This window comes from Tursiops truncatus, chromosome 12 (genome assembly GCF_011762595.2).
Source record: "Tursiops truncatus isolate mTurTru1 chromosome 12, mTurTru1.mat.Y, whole genome shotgun sequence".
Classification (NCBI taxonomy): Eukaryota; Metazoa; Chordata; class Mammalia; order Artiodactyla; family Delphinidae; genus Tursiops; species Tursiops truncatus.
The window spans coordinates 11,264,884-11,289,291 of record NC_047045.1 but is presented as its reverse complement, the minus strand read 5'-3'; positions in this window follow the sequence as shown (position 1 = coordinate 11,289,291).

Sequence of the window (24,408 nt, the reverse complement as noted above, 5' to 3'; positions counted from 1 at the left end):
ATCTAAATCTAAAATCTAAATTTTTCCAAAGAAGCTATGCAGATGGCCAACAGGCACATGAAAGCATGCTCAAAATCACTAATTATTAGGAAATGCAAATCAAAATCACAATGAGATATCACTTTACACATATTAAAATGGCTGTTATCAAAAAGGCAAGGAATACTAAGTATTAGTGAGGATGTGGAGAAAAGGGAACCCTCATGCACTGTGGTTGACGTGTCAATTGGTGCAGCCACTATGGGGAATAGTACAGAGATTCCTCAAAAAATAAGAAAAGATCTACCATATGATCCACCTATCCCATTTCTGGGTATTTGTCCTAAAAATACGAAAACACTAATTCAAAAAGATACATGATCTTCTATGGGTTTTTTTGTTTTGTTTTGTTTTGGTTTTTTTGCGGTACGCGGGCCTTTCACCGTTGCAGAGCACAGGCTCCGGACGCGCAGGCTCAGCGGCCATGGCTCACAGGCCCAGCCGCTTGGCGGCACGTGGGATCTTCCCGGACCGGGGCACGAACCCGTGTCCCCTGCATCAGCAGGCGGACTCTCAACCACTGCGCCACCAGGGAAGTCCAATCTTCTATGTTTATCTCAGCAATATTTACAATAACCAAGATGTGGAAACCATCTAAGTGCCCATTAACAGATAAATGGAGAAAGAAAATGTGGTACACACACACACAAAACAAAATACTTCCCAGCCATTAAAAAAAAAAAAAAAAAAGAAATCTTGCCCTTTGTGACAACATGGATGGACCTGAAGGGTATTATGCTAAGTGAAATAATTCAGGTGGAGAAAGACCTTATGATTTAACTCACAAGTAGGATAAACAAACAAACAAAATAAAATAACAAACCAAACCAAACAAAAACAAACCCTTAGGAACAGAGGACAGAGTAGTGATTACCAGAGGGGAAGAGGCAGGGGGAAGGCAAAATGGGTAAAGGGGATCAACTCTATGGTGATGGATGGAAACTAAATTCTTCGTGGTGAGCACACTATAGTGTACACAGAAGTAGAAATATAATGTTGTACTCGTGAAACTTGTACAATGTTATCAACCAATGTTACCTCAATAAAAAATAAACTGAAAAAAGAAGTCTCTGAGACCACAATTAAAATTTGCCCAAAGGGACACATCAGGAATTGACCATTTTCTACATTTAAAATGAGGAGGCTCTCCCCGGGTGCTGTTCACCAAGAGGAACGGTTGAATCTTCACACTTTTATTTTCAAAAAGGTTTTTGGACACTAAGTTTAATTTTAAAAAGCAAACTATCATCTTTTAAATCTTCTATTAAAAACAGAAATCCCAAAGATATCAGGTAATCCTTCAAAGACTGCCAGTGTGTTGTATTTAAGGTCTGTGGGATTTAATTTATCAGCCCAGTGTTTGTTGACATTGATTGAAACTGATTACCTGCTTGATGGTATTCTTGAAAAGTGGCAGGTACTGAGGACTCTGCCTCAGTAACACCTACAGCTGTTGCTGGTCCAGCTTGGCATGTTGTTTACATGTGCCAATGGTTGGCATCTTTAGAAAGCTATCCAGTATCTTATGTCCTCAAAGATCCAGTTATCAGTTCCAAAGACTTCAGCCAGCAGCCTATTAGGATGTGTAGACTGAGCTAAATATCTGCTACAGTTATCTCTTAATTTAAATAACAAAATAAATAAATAAATAAATCCCTTTACCCCATGTTCCCCTCAAGTCACCACATTTTATAGAGAAATTTCTCAGGATCTAATTTCTTTTCAACTCTCTCTTGAGTCCACTCCAGTGAAGCTTTTGTCCCTACTATCTCACCAATTAACCTCAAGTTGCCAAACCCAATGAATAATTCTCAGTTCTCATTTTATGTGATGTAACAACTTTTAACATGGTTGATCAACTTCCTCCTTCTAGAGAATGTATTTCATTTTCCATCTGGGACATTACTGTTTCTGGTTTTCCCCACTGGCCTCTTCTCAATCTCTTTTGCTGATTTCTCTTCATCTTCCTGACTGCTAAACTATCAAGTGCCTCCAGGGCTCAGGCATTGGAACTTCTTTTGACACTTACTCTTAGAGTGATCTCATCCAGTCATGGCAGTAAATGCTGTCTATACTCTGATGACTTCCAACGTTATCACTCCTGCCTGAATGTGCCTCTAAATTCAAGTGTTAAATATTCAACTGCATTTTTCACATCTCCACTTGGATTTCTAATACGCATCTCAAACAACATATCTAGAATATCTTGATTTCCTCCCAAAATCTGCTCCTCTAAAACTCTTCCTTACTTTAGTATTGGAAATTATGAATAATTCTTCCAATTGGTCAAGGGTCGTACTTGTCTCCTCCCTTCTCTCATACTCTACATACAACCCAACCTGAAGTCAGCTATTCCTTCTAAATGTATTTAGAATTCAACCACTTCTCACTCTCTCCGTGACTCCTACTCTGATTTAGATCACCAACATCTCTTACCTGCATTATTTCAATAGTCTCTTACCTCTGCTTCCCTGTATTCTACTCTCATAGAGAGATCCCCTAAACACTCAAATCAGATGAGATCAAAACTCTAGACAAAATGATACAATGATTTTTCCACCACACCCAGAATAAGAACTAAAATTCTTACCCTGATTTATCAGATCAATTCTGTGGCCTGTCGGACCTCATCTCCTCCCTGCTTCATTTCTCTACTATGTTGCAGCCACACTGACCCTGTTTCCTTCCCCTTCTTCAACACAAGAAGGATGCTTCTGCCTCAGGGCCTTTGAATTTGACCTCCTCCTACCTGAAGCATCTTCCCACAAATGCCAGCATGGCTCAATCTTACTTTCCTCTGAACTTATTCAGTTCTCACCCCTCACCTTTTTGGGAGGCCTTTTTTTTTTTTTAAATATTGCTCTATAAAAGAGCAATTTCTTTTCTTATTTACTATTTCCCTCACCCTGCTTTAATTTCCTTCAGAAGTTTTATTACTCCCTGACATTTTATGTAATTGCTGATTACCTATCTCACCCTCACTGGAATGGAAGCTTCAAGGTAAATATTTTGTCTCTATGTTTCACTGTTGTATCCACAGTATTTCACTTAGAATAGTGCCTGGGGCTATATAGAAGATACTTAACAGATATGAGCTTAATTATTTAATTAATTAAATAAGTATCTTTATAGAGTCTATTTAATGCCAGCTGGAATCATTTCTTTCCTCCCTGGTATTGCTCCTGAATCCAGCTGCCAGTGATGCAGAGTAACTCTAAGTGCTGGCTCAGGTAACCATCCTAATTCCTCATGCACCAGGAATATTTCTGCATAGCACGGTATAGAGGAGAAAGAAATAAATTGAGATTTGCCTATTTAATCGTCAAAGTGGCCCAATACCTATGCCAGGCACTAGACATCCAGAGATGAAATCTTTAGAAAGCATACTACGAACAGTTTAGCTGCGTGAGAAAAACAAACCAACAATTGAAATACATTATTTAAGCCCCATAATAGAGTATGTAAAGCATTCTATGGGAGTATGGAAGAGGGCCCTAAACCTTACTGTGGTAATCAAGGAAGTAGGAAGTAAAGAATCTCAAAGATTATGAACATTGCCAGGTATTAGGACACTCTAATAACTTGTGGAGAGTCTTTAAGGGATTAAGAAGACTGCAAAGCAAGAAATAAACTAAAGAAATAGACAAGAGTCAGGCCAGTAAGAATATGAATATCATGGTGAAAGAGTATATATTTTATCTTGAAGCTGACAGGGAGCCACTGAAGGGACTTAAGTGAAAGAATGAAATGACTAGGATTTAGTCCTGGCCCCGTTTCTCACTGACCAGGATTTAGGTCATGTTATTTGATGCAATTCATATCCAATTGTTTAGCCGAATAAAAGTCTTTGTTCAATCAAAAGGTATCCAGAACCAACACATAAATCAGATAAAACCGAGCACTCTGGCTGAATATTTGCCTCTTTGGCCCTTTTACACTTTGCAGCAGTCTCTGGGGCCCTTCCATGAAATCCTCAGAGCTCCAAGGATTACAGAATAATAAACCACCGACTTTACATTTCTCTGTCTTTGTGCCAAATTCAACAATCTCTAGCAGGCTTAAAATATGTCTTTTCTATACAGTCTTACACAGTTGATTTCCCCCAAAGGCATTCTAAAGCAATCTTTTTAGATTATTTGATTATGCAAAGGTGTCAAATTTTTATTTTCACTTTTGCACAACAGAGCTTGTTTTAGTAAAAAAAAAAGAAAAAGAAAATTCTTCCAGAGAGTGACTTTTACACTAACAAGGAGAATTACAGGTATAATTGTTAGATTAATTGTAAGAACCTCATTGCATCTTAACCAGCTGTGCATGCTAAACCACAAGCAAAAGTATGTCTGTTAACCAGTAGTACTGCAAACCAGTAGAAACATCAACTATCAAAGTTATGCTTCAGACATAAGGTTGTTTAAGGATGTTATTAGAAAAAGCTAGATAATGAGGTTTTGTTGCCCTTCAGGTTTATTCTCCTCAGAAACTGTACCCCAGATGTCACCTTTTGATGAAAGCATTCTTTCTTTTCATTTTGTTTAATACGAAACAGAAGTCTCCTGCTCTATGATTCTGTTAGTTTAATTAACACTGTCCTGGAGAAGTACTTCTACTTCTCTTTATATATGGTAAAGAATGGACATTTGGAGAGAAGATTAGGAGAGTACAGCATGAAAAAAAAAAATAGAATTACAGTGGAGGTATCAAGAGTTGTGTCCAATTCCCATTCCCATTGTACTCCATGGCTCTTCAAGAATCTAAGGCATTGTGCCTTTTCTGCCTAAAGGAAGGAAGGAAAGCCACAGCAGAAATACTAAGAAAAATGGTCAGTCTGGGCTTTACCATCTCAGAAATAAACAACAGCTTAAGTGGGAAAAAGAAAATTTTAAATTTAAAAATTCAAAATCCTGTAGGACTCAGGGCTTGAAATTTATGCCCCCAAATCAGGTGCATGTGTTAATCAGAGCAGAGGCCTCCCAAAGACATCAAGCTTCTAATCTTGAGGAACTGAATATGTTACCTCACATGTCAAAAGGCAGATATGACTCTGCTAAGGATTTTGAGAAGGGAAGATTATCTTGTATCATTCTGATGGACACAGTGTAATTACAAGAGCCCTTGCGATTAAGGAGGCAGGAGGATTAGAGTCAGAAAAGGTGTTATGACGGAACAGAGGGTCAGAGCTAGAAAAATGCTATGTTTCTGGCTTTGAAGATGGAGGATTGCACAACAAGCCAAGGAATTCAGGCAGCCTCTAGAAGCTGGAAAAGACAAGGAGATTCTTCCCTAGAGTCTCCAAAAGGATTGTGGCCCTGCCAATCTGTTTTGCACTTGTGACCTCCAGATAATTAACTTGTATTGTTCTAAGCCTTGTATTGTTTAATTTGTGGTAATTTGTTACAAGAGAAATAAATAATACAGATTTTGGTACTGAGAGTGAGGCACTGCTGGAGCAAACACTTAAATGTGTAAGAATAGCTTTGAAATTGGGTTTTGGGTAGAAGCTGGGAGAATTTTGAGGAACATAACAGAAAGTCTCTAGATTGCCTTGAACACACTGTTGGTAGAAATATAGTTAAAGGAACTTGGAACTGCTGGTGAGGGTTCAGAATGAAGTAAGGAGCATGCAGAGAAATCCTATATCATCTTAGTGAATACTCAAATCATCATGAACAGTCTGTTGTCAGAAATACAAATTTTAAAAGTGTGTTGGTAAAGGCTCAGAAGGAAATGAACATGTTATTTAAAACTATCTGGAAGGGGGCCCTTGTTACATAGGGATAGAAAGTTTAGTTAAATTATGTCTTACAGTTATACAGAAAGCAAAACTTGTAATGGATGAACATGTATATTTAGCTGAGAAGAGTTACAAGCAAAGTATTGAAGGTCCAGCCCACTTTCTCCTTGTTGCTTGTAATATAATGTGAGAGAAAAGAAATAAATTGAGGGGAAAACTGTTAAGCAAAAAGCAATATGAATTTAACAATTTGGGGAATCTTCAGCCTATCCAGATTGCAAAACATGTTAAAATTATGAGATTCATTGTTAGGGAAGCGTCCTCTGAAGAGAAACCTAAGACTGTGAAACCTTTTACCAGGACTTCAAAAGGGTCAAAAGATCAGAATATTCATTCTTGCAGAAGACTCCATGAAGAGATTAGACATGTGACCCATGAACCTCCTCATCTATCTAAGAAGAATCAAAGAGTAAAGATGAGATTACTCAGGACACATCTGAGGAGAATCACTTTGTCTAATGAGTAAATCCCTGCAATATACATGGGAGATCTACAAGATTCTTGAGAAGATATATCAGCAGAAACAGTGCCAAGTTAGACTGAAAAGGATCGAGAAAGGACAAAATTGAAAAAGGTTGTTAACCTCCCAGATTCTACAGGCAGGAAACAGGCTGATAAAACTACTCAGTGGCAAAAAGATATTGCCCTTCTTGAAAAAGGAAAGATAATCTGAAGGTAGAGCTGCAGACCCAGTGGACAGAGCCATGGGCCCAACAGATAGAAAAGTGGGCCACAGAGTATTATTCCCATGCCTGAAAGCCTAATGGAGTTCTCCCCAGTGGATTTTGAGATTTCTTAGGAATATGACTTTTTTTTCATTCTACTTTCTTCCTTTTTTTAATGTGAATGGCTTTAGCTGTTATCTTATGCCTGTCTCACTATTGTACTTTGGGAGCAGATAATTTGTTTTCTTGTTTCTTCCTCAGAGGAGATAATAGTCCAAAAAAGAAAAATTCTACTGCTAAGTTATACGAAGTAGCTTGTGGCTGACCAACACTCACAACAGACAACAATTAAAGCCTGGGTGAATTACGTGTGTTTAAAGCTACCTGAGAGCTGTGGAAGAACTGAAGACGAGGGGAACTAAAAATTCAGAGAGGGAGCATATGCCAACATGGAGCAAAGATGTTCTCTGAGAATTTAAATTTAACCCCTGGTAGAGCACTTTAGATGGGGAATAAGGAAACCAGTAGAACTTTTGTGCTCCCACAGTGCCAGAGTGATAAAATTAGAGGCTTGATGGTCTCCACACAAAGGCAGTTTTCCCCTTCAAAATATTTGTGAGAGTTGAAGTTGTTCAAGATGGAAGATAAAAAGCTAAGGCAAAACTTCTGAAAATCAAAGCAGAAACTACAGGAGTCTTTTCATTCTGAAGAGACAAAGACCCCCCAAGAGAAGAGGCCCCTGTGAACAGAGCAAGAGAAATGTAAAAGTACTGGATGGAGGGGGTGGGTGGCAGATAGTCAGCTGACAACTGCATCCAGTTTTCCTCTTGCGTTACTTGCAGACTCTGGCTGTAGCTAAACTCTCAGAATCAAGGCTTGGCCCCTGGGAGCAGGTTGCTGTGAGGTATACAGAAACCAACACACATTTGTGAGTCATGGGGATGGTTGTAACAAAACGAGAGGTCTTGGAGGAGCTTCAAGATGGCAGAGGAGTAGGACGCGAAGATCACCTTCCTCCCCACAAGTACATCAGAAATACATCTACACGTGGAACAACTCCTACAGAACACCTACTGAATGCTGGCAGAAGACCTCCGACCTCCCAAAAGGCAAGAAACTCCCCACGTACGTGGGTAGGGCAAAAGAAAAAAGAATAAACAGAGACAAAAGGATATGGACGGGACCTGCACCAGTGGGAGGGAGCCATGAAGGAGGAAAGGTTTCCACACACTAGGAAGCCCCTTTGCGGGCAGAGACTGCGGGTGGTGGAGTGGGGAAGCTTCGGAGGCCACGGAGGAGAGCACAGCCACAGTGGTGCAGAGGGCAAAGCGGAGAGATTCCCGCACAGAGGATCGGGGCCGACCGGCACTCACCAGCCCGAGAGGCTTGTCTGCTCACCCGCCGGGGCGGGCAGGACTTGGAGCTGAGGCTTGGCTTCGGTCGGAGCATAGGGAGAGGACTGGGGTTGGCGGCGTGAACACAGCCTGCAGGGGGTTAGTGCACCACGGCTAGCCGGGAGGGAGTCCGGGGAAAAGTCTGGAGCTGCCGAAGAGGCAAGAGACCATTGTTTTGGGGTGCGCGAGGAGAGGGGATTCAGAGCACCGTCTAAATGAGCTCCAGAGAAGGGCGTGAGCCGTGGCTATCAGCACAGACACCAGAGACGGACATGAGACGCTAAGGCTGCTGCTGCGCCACCAAGAAGCCTGTGTGTGAGCACAGGTCACTGTCCACACCCCTCTTCCGGGGAGCCTGTGCAGCCCACCACTGCCAGGGGCCCGGGATCCAGGGACAACTTACCCGGGAGAACACATGGCGCACCTCAGGCTGGTGCAACATCATGCCGGCTTCTGCCGCCGCAGGCTCACCCTGCACTCCGTGACCCTCCCTACCCCCGGCCTGAGTGAGCCAGAGCCCCCGAATCAGCGGTTCCTTTAACTCCGTCCTGTCTGGGCGAAGAACAGATGCCCTCCGGCGACCTACACGCAGAGGCGGGGCCAAATCCAAAGCTGAGCCCCAGGAACTGTGTGAACAAAGAAGAGAAAGGGAAATCTCTCCAGCAGCCTCAGGAGCAGCAGATTAAATCTTCACAATCAACTTGATGTACCTGCATCTGTGGAATACCTAAATAGAAGAGTCATCCCAAATTGAGGAGGTAGAATTTGGGAGCAATGATATATATATTTTTTTCCCTTTTTCTTTTTTTGTGAGTGTGTATGTATATGCTTCTCTGTGTGATTTTTTCTGTACAGCTTTGTTTTTACCATTTGTCCTAGGGTTCTCTCTGTCCGTTTTTGGGGTTTTTTTAGTATAGTTTTTGGCACTTGTTATCATTGCTGGATTTGCTTTTTGGTTTGGTTGCTCTCTTCTTTCTTTTTTATTAATTATTTTTTTAAAAAATTTAATAACTATTTTTTATTTTAATAACTTTATTTTATTTTATCCTCTTTCTTTCTTTCTTTCTTTTCCTCCCTTTTATTCTGAGCTGTGTGAATAAAAGGCTCTTGGTGCTCCAGCCAGGAGTCAGGGCTGCGCCTCTGAGGTGGGAGACCCAAGTTCAGGACATTGGTCCACAAGAGACTTCCCAGCTCCATGTAATGTCAAACAACAAAAATCTCCCAGAGATCTCCATTTCAACGCCAAGACCCAGCTCCACTCAATGACCAGCAAGCTCCAGGGCTGGACACCCTATGCCAAACAACTAGCAAGACAGGAACACAACCCCACCCATTAGCAGATAGACTGCCTAAAATCATAATAAGGCCACAGAAACCCTAAAACACACCACCAGACGTGGACCTGCCTACCAGACAAGATCCAGCCTCATCCACCAGCACACAGGCACTAGTCCCCTCCACCAGGAAGCCTACACAACCCACTGAACCAACCTTAGCCACTGGGGGCAACACCAAAAACAACAGGAACTATGAACCTGCAGCCTGCAAAAAGGAGACGCCAAACACAGTAAGATAAGCAAAATGAGAAGATGGAGAAACACACAGAAGATGAAGGAGCAAGATAAAAGCTCACCAGACCTAACAAATGAAGAGGAAATAGGCAGTCTACCTAAAAAAGAATTCAGAATAATGATAGTAAAGATGACCCAAAATCTTGGAAATAGAATGGAGAAAATACAAGAAACACTTAACAAGGACCTAGAAGAACCAAAAAGCAAACAAAAACTGATGAACAAGACAATAAATGAAATTAAAAATTCTCTAAAAGGAATCAATAGCAGAATAACTGAGGCTGAAGAACGGATAAGTGACCTGGAAGATAAAATAGTAGAAATAACTACAGCAGAGCAGAATAAAGAAAAAAAAGGAAAAGAATTGAGGACAGTCTCAGAGACCTCTGGGACAACATTAAACTCACCAACATTCGAAAAATAGGGGTCCAGAAGAAGAAGAGAAAAAGAAAGGATCTGATAAAATATTTAAAGAGGTTATAGTTGAAAACTTCCCTAATATGGGAAAGGAAATAGTTAATCAAGTCCAGGAAGCACAGAGAGTCCCATACAGGATAAATCCAAGGAGAAACATGCCAAGACACATATTAATCAAACTATCAAAAATTAAATACAAAGAAAAACTAATAAAAGCAGCAAGGGAAAAACAACAAATAACATACAAGGGAATCCCCATAAGGGTAAGAGCTGATCTTTCAGCAGAAACTCTGCAAGTCAGAAGGGAGTGGCAGGACACATTTAAAGTGATGAAGGGGGAAAACCTACAACAAAGATTACTCTACCCAGCAAGATTCTCATTCATATTTGATGGAGCAATTAAAACCTTTACAGACAAGCAAAAGTTAAGAGAATTCAGCACCACCAAACCAGCTTTACAACAAATGCCAAAGGAACTTCTCTAGGCAAGAAACACAAAAGAAGGAAAAGACCTACAATAACAAACCCAAAACAATTAAGAAAGTGGTAATAGGAACATACATATCAATAATCACCTTAAATGTAAATGGATTAAATGCTCCAACCAAAAGACATAGACTGGCTGAATGGATACCAAAACAAGACCCATATATGTGCTGTCTACAAGAGACCCACTTCAGACCTAGGGACACATACAGACTGAAAGTGAGGGGATGGAAAAAGATATTCCATGCAACTGGAAATCAAAAGAAAGCTGTGGCTTCCCTGTGTGGCGCAGTGGTTGAGAGTCTGCCTGCCGATGCAGGGGACATAGGTTTGTGCCCTGGTCTGGGAAGATCCCACATGCCACGGAGCAGCTAGGCCCGTGAGCCATGGCCGCTGAACCTGCGCGTCCAGAGCCTATGCTCCGCAACGGGAGAGGCCACAACAGTGAGAGGCCCGCGTACCTTAAAAAAAAAAAAAAGAAAGCTGGAGGAACAACTCTCTTATCAGACAAAATAGACTTTAAAACAAAGACTATTACAATAGACAAAGAAGGACACTACATAATGATCAAGGATTCAATCCAAGAAGAAGATATAACAATTGTAGATATTTATGCACCCAACAAAGAAGCACCTCAATACATGAGGCAAATACTAACAGCCATAAAAGGGGAAATCGATAGTAACACAATCATAGTAGGGGACTTTAACACCCCACTTTCACCAATGGACGGATCATCCAAAATGAAAATAAATAAGGAAACACAAGCTTTAAATAATACATTAAACAAGATGGACTTAATTGATATTTATAGGACATTCCATCCAAAAACAACAGAATACATTTTCTTCTCAAGTGCTCATGGAACATTCTCCAGGATAGATCATATCTTGGGTCACAAATCAAGCCTTGGTAAATTTAAGAAAATTGAAATCATATCAAGTATCTTTTCGGAACACAACGCTATGAGACTACATATCAATTACAGGAAAAAAATCTGTAAAAAATACAAACACTTGGAGGCTAAACAATACACTACTTAATAACCAAGAGATCACTGAAGAAATCAAAGAGGAAATCAATAAATACCTACAAACAAATGACAGTGAAAACACAATTACCCAAACCCCATGTGATGCAGCAAAAGCTGTTCTTAGAGGGAAGTTTATAGCAATACAATCCTACCTTAAGAAACAAGAAACATCTCAAATAAACAACCTAACCTTACACCTAAAGCAATTAGAGAAAGAAGAACAAAAAACCCCCAGTGTGGTCTTCCCTGGTGGTGCAGCGATTTAGAGTCCGCCTGCTGATGCAGGGGACACGGGTTCGTGCCCTGGTCCAGGAGGATCCCACATGCCGCGGAGCGGCTGGGCCCATGAGCCATGGCCGCTGAGCCTGCGCATCCGGAGCCTGTGCTCTGCAGCGGGAGAGGCCACAGCAGTGAGAGGCCCGTGTACTGCAAAAAAAAAAAAGGATCATATAGCAAAAAAAAAAAAAAGGATCATATATCATGATCAAGTGGGGTTTATCCCTGAAATGCAAGGATGATTCAACCTCCACAAATCAATAAATGTGTACACCACACTAACAGGAATGAAGGATAAAAATTATGTAATCAACTCAATAGAAGCAGGGGAAAAAAAGCATTTGACAAAATTCAACTTCCTTTCATGATATAAACTGTCAAGAAATTGGATATAAAAGAAATATACCTCAACATAATAAAGGCCATATATAACAAGCCCGTAGCTAACACCATACTCAATTGTGAAAAGGTGAAAGTTTTCCCTCTAAGATCAGTAACAAAACAAATGTGCCCAATTTTTCTACTTCTACTCAACACAATACTGGAAGTCCTAGCCATGGCACTTAGATAATAAAAAGAAATAAATGTCATCTGAATTGGAAAGGGAAGAGTAAAATTGTCTCTGTTTATAGATGATATAATCTTACATATAAAAATCACTAAAGGCCTCATCAAAAACTGTTATGATTTGGGCTTCCCTGGTGGTGCAGTGGTTGAGAGTCCACCTGCTAATGCAGGGGACACGGGTTCATGCCTCAGTCTGGGAAGATCCCACATGCCGTGGAGCGGCTGGGCCCATGAGCCACGGCCACTGAGCCTGCGCGTCCGGAGCCTGTGCTCCGCAACTGGGAGAGGCCACAACAGTGAGAGGCCCGCGTACCGCAAGAAAAAGAACCCTGTTATGATTTATTAAATGAATTCAGTAAAGTTGCAGGACACAAAATCAATGTGCAAAGTTCAGCTGCATTTCTATACCCTAACAAATAACTACCAAAAGAAAGATTAAGAAATAATCCCACTTACACTAACATCGAAAATAACAAAATAATTATAAATAATTTAACCGTGGAAGTGAAATATCTATACACTAAAGGTATAAAATATTGATGAAAAAGTTGAAGACACAAATAAATAGAAAGATATTCTGTGTTCGTGGTTTGGAAGAATTTATTTAGTAGAAGAATAAAGTGTCCATACTACTTAAAGCCATCTACATATTCAATGCAATCTCTATAAGAATCCCAGTGACATTTTTCACAGAAATAGAAAAAACAATCCTAAAAGTTTTGCAGAATCACAAAAGGCTGCTATAGCCACATTAATCTTGAGCAAGAAGACCAAAGCTGGAGGCATTGTAGTTCCTAATTTCAGATTATATTACAAAGCTAGATTAAGCAAAAAAATGTGGTACTGACATAAAAACAAATACATAGTCTAGTGAAAGAGAATAGAGAACCCAGAAATAAACCCACACATATATCTCCACTGATCTTTGAAAAGGCACCACCCAGAATACACAGTAGAGAAAGAATAGTATTTTCAATAAATGGTGTTAAGAAATACTGGATATCTACATGCAGAAGAATGAAATTGGATATTTATTTCACAAGAAGATCAACTCAAAATGGATTAAAAACAGAAATGTAGGACTTCCCTGGTGGTCCATTGGTTAAGAATCCATCTGCCAATGCAGGGGACACAGGTTCAATCCCTGGTCCAGGAACATCCCACATGCCACAGAGCAAGTAAGCCCATGCGTCACAACTACTGTGCCCATGCTCTGAAGCCCACGAGCTACAACTACTGAGACTGTGTGCTGCAACTACTGAGCCCACGCGCCTAGAGCTCCTAATTTTTCTTTTGGTAGTTATTTGTTAGTGTATAGAAATGCAACTGAACTTTGCACATTGATTTTGTATTCTACAATTTTACTGAATTCATTTATTAAATCATAACCTCCACTCACAGGCTCCACTCGCAGCAATGAAGACCCAGTGAAGCCAAAAATAAAATAAATAAATTTATTTTTAAAAAACTTAAATGTAAGACCTGAAACTCTAAAACTCTCAGAGGAAATGGTAGGGGGAAATCTTGTCATTGGTCTTAGCAATAATTTTTTGATTTGGCACCAGAAGCAAAGGCAACAAAAGCAAATATAAACAAATTGGAATATACCAAACTAAAAAAGTTTCTGCACAGCAAAGGAAATCATCAAAATTTTTCATTTTCAGCAACATACTGAAGGGAAGAAAATATTTGCAAATCATATATATGATAAAGGATTAACATTCAAAATATATAAAGAACTCATGCAACTCAACAGTAAAACAAAATACAATTTAAAAATGGGAAGAGAATCTGAATAGACATTTTTCCAAAGAAAACATACAGATGGCCAACAGGTACACAAAAATATGTTCAACATCACTAATCATCAGGGAAATGCAAATCAAACCCACAAGGATATATTACCTCACTCCTGTTAGAATGGCTATTATCAAAAAGACAAGAAAACCAAGTGTTGGCAAGGATGTGGAAAAATGGGAACTCTGTGCACTGTTGGTGGGACTGTAAATTAATTCAAGCACTATGGAAAACAGTATGGAGGATTCCCTCCACCCCAAATTAAAAATAGAACTACCATATGACCCAGAAATTCCACTTCTGGGTATTTATCCAAAGGGGAAAAAACACTATTTTAAAGAGATATTTGCACTCCTTTGTTTATTGTAATATTATTAAATAGTTGAGATATATACAACCTAATTGTCAGTCGATGAATGGATAAAGAACTGTTGTATAATTATGCAATGGAACACAATTCAACCTTAAAAAAGAAGGAAACCCTGCTCTTTGTAACAACACAGATGAATCTGGAGGACATCATGCTAAGTGAAATAAACCAGACACAAAGGCAAGTACTTCATATTCTCACTTACATGTGGAATCTAAAAAATGTTGAACTCATAGTAACAGAGAATAGAATGTTGGTTACCAGGGGCCATGGGGTGGGGGAAATAAGGAGATGCTTGTCAATGGGTACATAATTTTAGTTACAAGATGAATAAGTTTCGGAGACCTAATGTACAATATGATGACTATAGTTAATAATAACATATTATATACTTGAAATTTTCTGAGAGAGTAGATCTCAACTGTTCTCATCACACACACACACGTACAACACATACAAGGTAACTATGTGAGCAGGTGAGGTGATGGATATGTTAATTGGTTGATTGTGGTAACTATTTCACAATTTATATGTATATCAAAACATTGTATTGGACACTTAAACATATATAATTTTTATTTGTCAATCATATATTAAGGTACATTAAGTTTTATTAAGGAAACTGGGAGAAAAAAACCATTAAAAATACATTACCTCATTTATTTCATCTTTTTAGCATCCTATGACATAAGTACTATTATTATCCCCATTTTACAGACAAGAAAACTAAAGCATAGAGATTAAATTATTTGCCCAATGTAGAGCTGGGTTTCAAATCCAAGCAATCTGGGCCCAGAGACTAGGCTCTCAATTACTCTATATGTGATGCCTTACTGCACAGACTTTTCATTGCCAATCTAGTTCACTTTCTTTACCTTTACTGAGTAATCGGACCTTGAAATAAAAGCTGTTTCTCATAGTCCACAATAAAGTATTTATGTCTCTTTTTCCATAATGTCATCCTTCTTTCAAGTCCCACCTAAAGAAATAGGATCTCCTCATTCATTCATTCCACACTGAACAGAATTCAGATACGTAAGAATTGAAGAACTCTTCTGGTTCATCTGAGACTTCTTAATACATCCCACTGATCCAGTTCTGTGAACTAAGAAGTCATATACAGCTCCTTTTAAAGTCAAGATGAAGTAATGGCTTTCAGCCTATTTGAAGACATCAATCCTCTGAAGGAGAACAACAATACTGTAGATATTAAGCAATCAACAACATTGGTCTGTAAATTCAAGATGCAAGTTTCTTCTAGGTTAATTGTGCTTAAATTTTAGTATGCATCAGAAGCATCTGGAAGGCCTGTTAAAACACAGAGTTCTAGGCTCCAACCAACCAGTTTCTGATTCAGAATGTGTAAGGTAAGGCACAGAATTTACATTTCTAACAATTTCCCTTCTGATGCTGCTGCTGCTGATTCCGAAACCAGCTTTTGAAAAACATTGACCAAGACCAAGTTTTCCCAAGTGGAGCTCCATAGAAACTGGTTTCTTAGAATAACCATGTTTTCTTTGAAAGTGGGTTTTTTTCCAAAAAATCTTGGGAAATTATGCACATTTGAGGAATCATAAAATACCAGTATATTATGAGAAGTCTTGGAAAAGATATCCTATCTAATTTAGTTAAACCTAGCTTTTCCCAAACTTATGTGACAACGGTTTTTGGCAGAATGCCTATAAAATCACATGGAACTGGTGTTTTGAGGAGGCATGCTAGACTGCCATTCAACATTAGTAGATTCTGCTCATAAATTAATTTAGAAAGGTGTTTTTATTTTCCTAATTGCGTTACACAATACCTCATTAATGGTCCCAGGAAATACATTTATCCCTAGTTGAGGTTTATTTTTATGGGTGAGATAGTGGAAACATTGCCAACCTGAGTATCAGATCTCTTAAAATTATGGTGTTAGCTAATGGTGCATAGCAGATATGTAAAGTTCAAAAGACTGTCAAATTGAGACCAGATATCTAAAAAATTTGCATGCACCCTGGCAGGAATAATGTAATTGCCATGACATACCATGTTCATTTTGAGGCTTGCTAAATCAGCATCAGATGAAAAAAAGTTCCTCTTATATGTTCCAGGTAATTAAAAATCATAGTTTTAACATTAAATATGACTAAATTATTTTAGCCATTCTTATCTATGCCAACATCAGTTTGCTGTATGGCAAGAGAAAAAAGGGTTCTAAAGCTTTGAATATGTGGGATTTTGTTTTCTAACATAACTGTCTCCTCTAGCAACATTTTAGAAGATTGTACTGTATTCATTCAGATGTTTCCCTGAGCTAAGATTAACAAAGGCACATAGAATGTCATCAGTAATTGAAATTTTTTCTACCAATCATTTTTTATTAGTAGTGTACTTTTTAAAGAGCAGTTTTAGATTTACAGAAAATTTGTACAGATAGTAAAAATATGTTTCCCTTTTTATTACCATCTTACTGCTACTATATTTGTTCCAGTTAATAAATCAGTATGATATATTATCAACTAAAACCCATATTTATTCAGGTTCCCTTAGTTTTTATGTAATATCCTTTTTCTGTTCCGGAATCCCATCCAGTGTACCACATTACATTTAGTTGTCATATTACCTTCAATTCCTCTTGAGTCTGACAGTTTCTCAGACGTGACTGTTTTTGATGACCTTGACAGCTTTGAGACGTATTGGTCAGGTATATTGTAGAATGCCTCTCTATAGAAATCATGTTTTTCTCACTATTAGCCTGGGGTTCTGGGCTTTGGAGGAGGAATGTCACACAGGTAGAGGTAGAGTATCATTTCATCACATCATATTAAGGCTATCAACATAATTTGTGACTGTTGATGTTGACCTTGGCTGAAGTTGTGTTTGTCAGGTTTCTCCATTATTAAATCACTCTTCCCCCCCTTCATATTGTACTCTTTGTAAGAAAGTCATTATGCACACCCCACACTTAAGAAATGGGGACTTATGCTCCTTTTCCATTAGGGAAGAGTAACTACATAATTTATTTGGAATTCTATACAGGAGAATTTTCTCTTCTTCATGTAGTTGGATATTCATTTTATACCTTAGGTTATAATCTAATACTATTTATTTTTTGCTCAAAATATTCCAGTTTTGGCCATTGATAGCTCTTTCACTTGACTTCTATGTTCTGACATATTCCCATCATCCCCATCACTGTGGATTTCTTTCTTTCAATTTAGTTGCTCCAGATTCATCTTGTATATATTCCACCCCAGTCCTATAGTCAACTATTTCTCTCAAGATCCCTGGTTCCTTTTATTGAAGAATGGTATTAGAAACCAAGACCTGAGCACTAGGTGTGCTTCTTGCTATGGAGTGTCTTTTCTTTTAGGCCCTCTCAGTTATTGTAACCAAGAAATATATGTGTGTATACTACATATACACAATGCAGCTCTTTATATCTTTATTAATTAAGCATGTGTTCTTACAGTAATTTTAATTTTAATCTCCTGAATATGAGCCATCTTGTGATGAGAAATAGGCTTCATAGAGCAGGTCACCTATGTAACAATGGGTCTGAAAAGCCAGTTATGAACAACTTACTTTCTGTAATTGGAAAAAGTGAAATCAAATGTGAGTGCAAGTCAATGGGAGCACCGAGTCTTAGGCGATATGAAGAGGGTGAGAAATCAGTGTAACCTGTTCAGAGTAGCAACCAACAACTGGGCACGTGGTGCACATCTGCTCTCCTTTGTGCACGCCCCTCAGTCTTGCCCCTTGATGTGAGGTAGAGCCTTGTGTCTTGCTCTGCCCATTGGAATAGGAGAGGAAGCTATGTGTCTCTGTCAGCTTGATACACAGCAGTGATGGCTTAGAACCTGCTGTATTAGCCTACTCTGCTAGGGCTGCTGTAACAAAATACCACAGACCATGTGGCTTAAACAGTGGAAGTTTATTTTCTCACAGTTGTAGAGGCTGGAAGTCCAAGATAAAGGTATTGGTGGGTTTGATTTCTCCTAAGGCCTCCCTCCATGGCTGGCAGATGGCTTCCTTCTCCCTTTGTCCTCACATGGCCTTTGCTCTGTGTGTGTGCCTCCCTGGTGTCTCTTTCTCTTCTTCTAAAGACATCAGTCATATTGGATTAGGGCCTAACGTTAAAACCTCATTTAACCTTAATTATTCCCTAAAGGCCCTATCTTCAAATCCAGCCACATTGGGGGTTAAGACTTCAACATAGATATTTGAAGGGGATACAAATCGAGTCTATAGTGTCCAGCATTATTTAGAACAGAAAACATGAGATCTAAAAAAGAGCACTGTTATTTTAATTCACATTTATTTCACTAGGACTGAAACTAGGAGTCTAGGAAAGCTTTGTAATTAGTAGTAGTAGTAGGAATGGGAGACTAAATATGAAACCACTGTTTTTTAGGGCATAATTCCTCAGGTGTTCCTCTCAGATGCCTATCACACACCTACATGCTATGCTTGTTTTTTCTAGAACAACAACAATAAAAGATAAAATACAAAAATTTTTTTTACATCTTTATTGGAGTATAATTGCTTTACAATGTTGTGTTAGTCTCTGCTGTATGACAAAGTGAATCAGCTATAAGTATACATATATCCCCATATCCCCTCCCTCTTGTGCCTCCCTCCCACCCTCCCTATCCCACCCCTCTAGGTCATCACAAAGCACCGAGCTGGTCTCCCTGTGCTATGCAACAGCTTCCCACTAGCTATCTATTTTACACTTGGTAGTGAGTATATGTCAATGCTACTCTCTCACTTCGTCCCAGCTTCCCCTTCCCCCTGTGTCCTCAAGTCCATTCTCTACATCTGCATCTTTATTCCTGCCCTGCCACTAGGTTCATCAGTACTGTTTTTTTAGATTCCATATATATGCATTAGCATATGGTATTAAATTACAAATTTTAAATAAATTATAAAATTAGTTAACAGAACATGCTAAATTTAAATGCATACAATTAACAAAAATAAATACGAAATACATACATTTTGAGATAATTATTACAATAAATAATCATTATAATGAAGAAAACTCAGCTATAGAGACATACTGAAAACAGCTAAACAGATTAAAATGAAGACCTGGAGAAGTACCAAAGCCAAGAAAAAGATGAAAGAAGGATCCTGCGGGTGGATGCAAACTTTGTGAATTTTCTTTGGCAGAACACCTATTAAATCACATGGAACTGGTGTTCTGCAGGAATAAGAATCACTACAGAAGTCTCTCTTCTCCAAACTGCTACAGAACATTTTGCCCTTGAACATCTCACCATTAGGATAATGGTATTTCAAGCTAAATAATAATGTATTTCAAGTTAAACTCAATTTTTATTTCTTTCTGAACTGAATTTATCTTTCTAATTTCAGTATTTTTTTCAGCTGTCGTATACTGTACCATTTTTGTATCCATTTTCTCTGAAAAAGAAACAATATCCATTACCTTGGACTCTTCCTTTTTGTATCTTCTCCTCAAACTCATCAACCAAGAAGTCCTACCCACCCATACCTTCGGAAAACAACAAATTACTAAGACACTGTCCCAAGTCAGGCGATGTAACCGAGGGATACAGTGATGAGCAATGTGAAAATTCAAGGACCTTACATTCCATATTGAAAGACAGACATGAAATAAATAAATAAGAAATAGAGCGATGGGAGCCCTGATGGGGAACAGGAAAAGAGGAGCTTAAATCACAGGAGAGTGTTGATTTGTGGTCATTATTCTGTTCCTTTCACCACTGTCTGTCTTCTACTGATGCAAGTGTATTGTATACATATATATATTTAACAATAATATAAGGTATTGCTTAAATGAAAAAAATTGATTTAGTGAGAATAAGTAAATTCATACATTATAATATGAACAATGTTTTTACCACATGTTCCTACTCACAACTGACTAGAAAGTATATACAGAGAATTCTAATTAAAACACAGTTTTAGTTCTTCCTCATTAAAGAAATGGTGATAATCATACACCCTACCCAGTCTTTACTGTGATGTCCATTTCTTGTTTCTTATTAGTACTCACAAAAAAAGTTTTGGTTGTCACTTAAATGCTTACTCAAGGTAATGTGTTGAGAACCATGTTTTTCTAAGATGATTTCCATAGCAGCATTTGCTACTTCCCAGAATGTTCTACAACCCTGCTATACAAAATGTGGTTCAGAGACCAATAGCATCAGCATCACTTGGCACCTCATAACAAAGCCAGAATCTTTGGACTCCCCAGATCTGAACTGGAATCTACAGTTTAATAAGATTCCCCAGGTGATATTTATCCATATTAAGGTTTGAGAACCTCTGTCCTAAAAAATGCTTGCTGCCTGCTTTTTTTGTACAAGTAAATAGCTGTATGATTTTACAGCTGTTTCTCTCAAATGGTACTGTGTTCTTGGCAGCCAAAATCTCTGTGTGAAATCCACAAGCTCCACATAGATGGAGCCAAAACATGGATTACTTTATGCACTTTTTGGTGTGAAAGAGCTTTCTTCTGGGAACACAAGAAAGATGTGCTCCATAGTTAAAGATAAGAATTAACTTCTAATCAGGACCATTTATTTATCCTGCTCATTTACTATAAAAAATATTTGTAAACTTTCTTTAGGTTTATTTCAGGTAAACAAACCTAATATAAATTTTAGATTTAAAAACTGTTTTCAAATTGTAGAAAATATTTTATACTACAAGTCTCATCATTTCACTTTTTTGCTATAACATAACTGCATTTAATGAAATATGTGTTAGTACCTGATTGGTTTTGATTTATAATTATTCTATCAAATGTAAACTTGAATTGTATGTGTCAAATAAGGGGAGTTAATCCACTAAATTCAGAGACTTCATAGAATATTCGTACTGTCTCCTAAAATACTTTGTTGAATGAAGCAAAACATACCTTAATGTGATAAGCAGAATAATATCCCTTACCTCTCCTTCCCACCAAAGATGTTACCTTACGTGGAAAAGGGACTGTACAGATCCAGGTGGAAAAATGTAATGACAAGAGTCCTTATAGGGGAAAGAAGGAGGCAGGAGAATCATAGAAGATGCAACTTCAGAAGCAGAGGTCAGAGAGAAACTTTTAAGATGGAGAGGGCCATAAGCCAAGGAATGAGAACAGTCTCTAGAAGCTGGAAAAGGCAAGGAAATAGATTCTCCCCTAGCTCCTCAGAAGGAACACAGACCTGCTGACGCCTACATTTTAGCCCACTAGAATTTTTTTTTATTGGAGTATAGTTGATTTACAATGTTGTGTGAGTTTCAGGTGTATAGCAAAGTGAATCAGTTATACATATACATATATCCACTCTTTTTAAAATTCTTTTCCCATATAGGCCATTACAGAATATTGGGCAGATTTCCCTGTGCTATACAGTACATCCTTATTAATTACCTATTTTATATACAGTAGTGTGTATATGTCAATCCCAATCTCCTAATTTATCCTTCCCCTTTCCACCCTGGTAACCATAAGTTTGTTTTCTACATCTGTGACTCTGTTTCTGTCTTGTAAATAAGTTCATTTGTACCATTTTTTTTTTAGATTAGTCCATTAGAATTTTGACCTCCAAAACTGGAAGATAATAAATCTATGTTGTTTAAGCCACTTTTTGGTAATTTGTTAAAGCGGCAGTAGGAAATGCATACACTTAATTAAATCAATATATATCAAGAGCAAATATTTGAAACAAATGTATAGAAACACTTGAATAGGCTGCTCACAAAAATGGGCAGAACTGTTACTTCCACTTCAGTTCATGTGTAAAAAAATAACAATTGCTGGTTTGTTTCCAAGATTGATACCCTTATTGTGATCCAACCAAGACCCTATAATGCATCTAAATTTTGTTTGGAAACAGTAATAACCTCTAAACTTTTACATATTTATGAGTCTTCATTTTTATTTTAAATCACCAAGTGTTCTCTTTGCTACTTAAAGGAAATCTTTGAAAAAAAAAATCACTCTACTGAGGTATGATTGACATACCAAAAGGTGTATATATGTGTACAACTTAATGAGTTTGGAGATAAATGAAATTGTCACCACAATCTATGCCGTGAACATATACATCACTTTGAAAAGTTTTCTCCCGCCTTCTTTATTATTTATTTTGTGATACAAACACTTTTAACATAAGATCTTCTTTCTTAGCAAATTTTTAAGTATGCAATATGATATTGTTAACTGTAGGAACTGAGCTATGCAGTAGCTCTCTAGGGCTTATTCATCTTATACGACTCACAATTTGTACCCTCTGGCTAATACCTCCCCTCCACCCTCCAGCCCCTATTCTCTGCTTTCTAACCAGCATTCTATTTTCTGCTTCTATGAATCTGACTATTTCAGACTCCTCATACAAGCAGCGTTTTCCTGCCAAAAATGAAAGGATTTCCCTCTTTCTTAAGGCTACATAATATTCTATTGTATATGTATACTACATTTTCTACATCCATTCGATGAGGAAATCTTTATTCCTATTAAAAAAGGAAATGAAAACTGACAATATTTGTTGAAATATTCCACAACTTTATTCAGACTAATTAACTATGAACTGTCTCTATGGTTATATGACCAACAAAGGATATGAGTTACTTGTTTCCATATATGCACTTTGCTATAGAATTAAAACAATTGGTGGCATTCTAGGGGGTTGTTTTGTTTCATTAAACACTCATTAAGCAAGTACTATCCAAGAGCTCACACTCCATTCACAGAACCATTCTGTCACTACCCAGTTGTCCAAAATAAAAGATTTCTTTCTGTATTTCTAAATTCACTAACCCAAAGATACAAGTCTCTTACAAATATTTTGCAATTTTCTTTCTTTCAGGTATTGCCAATAAAATCAAATGTGTTAATCGTCCGGCTGTAACATAACACCTATTTTGGCCCATGTTTTGAGCCAAAAACAGCCCCCGAAAATACCAACCAAGTCAATACAAACCTATTGTACCTCAAATAAAGAATCAATCAGCCTAATAAGATTAATCCTTTTCCATGTAACAAAAGTATTATTTTTTTATAGACACATATTTAAATATTTTCTAAATGAGCATTTCCTTGTGTAAGTTGGCAATATAAAAGAATGCAATTCTGGTGTGGTTATTAACTAGAATTTTTATTGAAAACAGTGAGCTACTTGTTTTTGATTTGAAATTTTCATGCAACAATATTTTCTTAGGTAGTTCAGACACTCTAGATTTTCTAATATTTACAAAGTACAGATTTTCACTTAATCTGGGAATTTTCTAATTCAACGTGTTAACAGATGGGGGAAACTCCTAAATGCCAAAAAACAAAACAAAACAAAACACACAAAAAACCCCAAACCACAAGCTCTATGGATTAAAGAGGTAAGTGAGATATATTTGTAAAATAATTAACTCATTTACACCTAACAGTTAACGTATTTTAAAAGATCTGGTTTAAAATGCATTAGAAAATCATTAAATGTTCCCAATTTAGTGTAGTACTTAAGTACTGTAGGTGAATGGGGTATGGAATTCTCAGAGTTGCCTAAATTACCCTCTGTCTTGCCATAGAATCATTGCCTGTTAGACTAGAATTTGAGACTTTTTCAGAAAAGCAAACTGAAGCTAGAACAAAAACTTCAACATACAAAACTTCAATATACCAAATTTCTACTCCAGAGTTTCTTAAAGTCTCTTAGTTCATGAAGCCCTTAAGTCCCCAGCAATTTTTTATGATGCTCTTAGTACAAAATAAATACCTATCAGTCCCATTTATTAAGTAATTAATGCAAACAAATTAATAAATTATTTGCACTCTAACAACTCAGCAGCCATTTAAACAAAATCATATATGCTAATTGAAAGAAAAAATAGCACCTTTACTTTACTTTACTTAACCACAGTTACTTATTGATGGGATATATGCTCCCTCTAGGCACTGCCTGATTTCTCAGACCTTGGAATCAGGTTGTATATTGCCATCACATTTCCTGTTCCATATCGATGTTCAAGTGCTACTTGCTTTTTATCACA